This window comes from Agelaius tricolor, unplaced genomic scaffold (assembly GCF_023055355.1).
Source record: "Agelaius tricolor isolate 1412-34295 unplaced genomic scaffold, bAgeTri1.0.p SCAF_32, whole genome shotgun sequence".
Lineage (NCBI taxonomy): Eukaryota > Metazoa > Chordata > Aves > Passeriformes > Icteridae > Agelaius > Agelaius tricolor.
The window spans coordinates 4914102-4918739 of NW_027269292.1; positions in this window are offsets into that span (position 1 = coordinate 4914102).

Sequence of the window (4638 nt, forward strand, 5' to 3'; positions counted from 1 at the left end):
CGCCTTGTGAGAGCACATTGGGCTTTTCTTCTCTTCAGCTACAAGTTTTAAGCTTCCATATCCAGTTTCTCTGGGCACCCTGTGCCAGGAGCTCACTGCCTTCACAGGGAATAATTTCTCCCTAATTCCTCATCCATCCCTGCCCTCTGGCAGTGGGAGCCATTCCCTGTGTCCTTCCCTCCATCCCTGGTCCCAAATCCCTCTCCAGCCCTCCTGGAGCCCCTCTGGGCCCTGGAAGGGGCTCTGAGCTCTCCCTGGGACCTTTTCTTCTCCAGGTTTATTTTCAGGTGGGCCCTGTGTTCCGGTAGAGCCGGTTCTTAATCGTTCCTCCCAAGGAAAGGCCCCTGGAGGACACTGGAAACAAAGGAAAAATAGGATAAACAGATAAATAGGATAAATAGATAAATAGGATGAATGAGAGGGAAGCTCTTTCTCCCCCATCTGCTCTTTCTCAGTGAGGATTTCCCAGGGATTTTTTTTTCACGCCCATTGTAGGGCTGAGCAATAAAAAAAAGAAAAGAAGACTCCCAGAAACCCAACCAAAGGAACAACACATGCATCCCCAGCAGGAGCACAGGCCTGAGCCTCCAGTCATTCCCAATCAATTGCAGGGAAAGGAAAGAACCTGGATGTATTTTGGGCAGTTCCATGGTGAAACAACAGGACCAGCCCAAAGGAAAGAACCTGGATGTATTTTGGGCAGTTCCATGGTGAAACAACAGGACCTTCCTGCTCTTCCAGAGCCTTGAACATCTCCCTGGAGCTTCCAAAAGCCAATTCCTGAAGCTGAGGTTCAGCAGCTCCTTCCCAGCCACCACTGAGAGGCAGGAATTGGAATTTCTGTGTGAAAGTTGCTCACCCCATCCCTGACTTTCCACAAAATTTACCAGCTGAAGCAAAATTCTAACAAACCACCCTGCACTGGCCTCCTGACTCATGATTAAAACTTCACCCTGGTTATTTTCCCTTGGAAAGCAGCACCGTTGTTCCGGGTCAAGATTCATTTATGTCAAAGGGGGTATAATAAGAGATTATAATATCATTTATTTTTCCAGCCTTGCTCACCACCATTCATTAGGGAAGCTGGCATCTCCTCCCCCGTTATCATGTGTCATTGAGTGCATAGTTTTTGTGAAGTTGGGTTTCAGATGTGGGACAGGAAATATCCCCTTGTTTATGCCTTGTTTCTCACACGCCGTGCAGGAGGTCTGAGCTCACTTCAGGGAAGAGCAGGTACCTTTCAGGGCAGCAGAAGTGTTGTGTAGGAGGGGGAAAAATATTGCTTGTAAGCTTTTTTTGTCTCTTAAATCTTTGCTGGTTGGAGCTGGGAACCTGCAAACAGAAGGAATTGGTGGCTGTGGTGGGCAGGAGAGGCCCAAAGCAGGGAAAAGGAAGAAGCATCTGACAACAGAGTCACTTCCAGGCAGACAAGGGGAAGTGTGACAGAACCAGGCTGAAGCAAGAAGCTGAAAGTTTTCATCTGGGCTGGAAAATGTGGATCAGTGTTTTTGATGCCTCAGGTTTGAGCTTTTATATAAATGATGCCTCAGGTTTGAGCTTTTCTATGTTTCAGGTTCTGTGCTGCTTTAGTGTGTGGGGCTGGGCTCACATCAGGGGATGCTGAGCTCTGTGCACAGAGCAGGGACACAAAACAATTCCTGCTCCAGCTGGGCACCAAGGACAAATGATCCAAATCTCAGCCCAGGAGCACAAACCCCGTGGGCTGGAGAGAGAAAAACAAGGATGGGACTGCAGGGGCTAAAGCTGGAATGGGACAATGAACTGCAAGATGCAAATGGAGCAGAACTGATCCAAGGGAGAGACCCCGTGCCCGGCCGTGCATTTTGGGACCATTTTGGTTCATCTTGGGTTCATTTTGTGACCATTTTGGGTTCATCTTGGGTGCAGCCCTGGCTGGGTTCTGGTGCTGCCCAAGGTGGATCCATGGAGGAGATGCTTTGAATAAATCCCTGCTTTATTCTGTAGCTCTGCCCAGCCTCTGCTCCAGCTCAGCCTCCTCAAGGCATCATTTTCACAGGGTTTAAAAATCCCAGCACAGGAGCTGCTCCCAGGATTTCCAGGTTTTTGTGGGTCCTGGTGGCTGAGGAGCTGCTGGGGATGGACACTGAGCCAAGGCAGTGTGAGGCTGGGCAGTTCTGCTTTGGGCTCCTGCTGCTCCCTGGAAAGCCAGGAGGGTTTGGATCCCTGATATCGACACCTCTCAGTGTTTTCTTCGGGCCAAGCAACCAAAGTTACCTTGGGCTGTCAAAAATGCATGAGAATTCCCCACCCAGGTGTGTCATGGACTCATGGGGTGGTTTGGGATGGAAGGGAGCTCAAAGCTCATCCAGGGCCACCCCTGCCATGGGCAGGGACACCTTCCACAGACCTGGCTGCTCCAGCCTGGCCTTGGGCACGTCCAGGGATGGGGCAGCTGCAGCTCGTGGGGGGTTTGTCCCAAATATCTCATCTAAATCTCCCCTCTTTCAGTTTTAAACCATTACCCCTTTTCCTATCACTGTCTTCCCATGTTACAAGCAACTCTCCCTATTTTTTGCCATCTCCCTTTAGAGTCTGGACCAACCCCAATCCCAAATACCATCCTGATCCCAGTCCCAGTCCCAATCCTGGTCCCTATCTCTGTGCTGTTCTGGATCCCCATCTCTATCCCAATCCTGATCCCGATCCTGATCCCTGTGCTGATTCCGATCCTGATCAATTTGATCCCGATCCCAACCAATCCAATCCCGATCCCAATCCCTGTCCTGATCCCAGTCCTGATCCTGATCCTGATTCCAATCCCAATCCCAATCCCAATTCTGATCCCAGTCCCAATCCCGATCCTGATTCCAATCCTGATCCCGATCCCATCCCAAAACCAATCCCAATCCCAATCCCGATCCCGATCCTGATCCCAATCCCTGATTCCAATCCTGATCCTGATCCCGATCCTGACCCCAGTTCTGGTGCTGATCCCGATCCCATCCCAATCCTGATCCCACTCCCGATCCCAATCCTGATCCCGATCCCTGTGCTGATCCCTGATCCCGATCCCAATTCCTGTGATGATCCCGATCCCGATCCGATCCCAATCCCATCCTGATCCCGTTCTTGATCCTGATCCTGATCCCTGATCCCGATCCCTGTGATGATCCTGATCCTGATCCCTGTGCAGATCCCGATCCCTGTGATGATACCGATCCCGATCCCTGTGATGATCCTGATCCTGATCCCTGTGCAGATCCCGATCCCTGTGATGATACCGATCCTGATCCCGAACCCTGATCCTGATCCTGATCCCGATCCCTGATCCCTGATCCCGATCTCGATCCCGATCCCGATCCCGATCTCTGATCCTGATCCTGATCCCTGATCCCGATCCCGATCCCGATCCCGGATCCCGATCCCCGATCCCGATCCCGATCCCATCCTGATCCCGGGCCCGGTCCCTCGGCCGCCACCTGGCGGCAGCGCCCGGAGCTGCGGCAGCGCCGAGCGGTCACCGGAGCATCCGCGGGACAGCGGCGACAGCGGCGACAGCGGCTCCGGGACGCGCCAGGCTCAGCCCCCGCCGCCTCCCCTCGGCTCTGGAGCCCCTCGGGGGCCGCTCTGCACCTCCCGGGGCCCGTCCCGAAGTGTCACCCCAAAACCACTAACCCTATAACCTATTATAACCCGGCAACCTGTTGCCAGTGAACTCCCAGCATTGCCAGTGAGTTCCCAGTATTGCCAGTGAATTCCCAGTGTTCCCAGTTTATTTCCTGACCATGCCCAGGAAACCTGGGCACGGCTCTCACACTCAGCACCGTCAGGCAGTGCAGAACGCATTTTGGTTTTAAATTGATTGGGAGTTTGCTGGTTTATTTTGTTTCGTTCCCCTTTATATATAGCAGCAGAGCTGGGAGGGCCAATTTGCCAGCTTAGGTAAATATAGCCGGGCAAACCTGGCTGCACTCCACCAGGAACCTTTCAAATAGGGCAATGAGCTATTTGTGGCCAAAGGGACAGACTTGGGGACATATCAGTGACCAAGAGCCAGGGAACGTGTGTGCGTGTAGAAAGGCAAGGCCAGCATTTATTATCGTGTAAAACTCCACACAGAAAAGCTCCAGAATAGAAATGCCTTAATAATTATCTCATCTCCAGTGCCATGTCCACTTCTGGATGCACATTTTCCGTGGAGCGGCTCCGTGCGTTCTCTCACGCACGGGAGCAGCTCCAATGAAACATCTGCTGAGCCCTCCATATCATCCTCCTCCTCCTCCTCCTCCTCCTCCTCCTCCTCCTCCTCCTCCTTCACATCCTTTCTCCGGGCTCTAGGAAGCTCCACAAGTGTCAGGCAGCTGCTCTGCTGCGACTACTGGGCAGTGCTTTGGTTGCTCGTGCTTCCCCATCTTTGATCACAGGGTGTCTCCCCGCCTCGCCTGACAGGGCAGGAGGGGCTATTTTTGGTCTGTCACGATCCCGGCTTGGCCCAGGTGCCAAAAGGAGCTGCTGGTGGCCTCTGTGTGACCGCGGTGCAGAGCAGCAGGGGGGAGGCTGCCCCAGGGCCTCCCCAGGCACAGAATCCACAGAGTCACAGAATCAATCACAGAATCAATCACAGAATCCACAGAATCAATCACAGAATCACAGAAT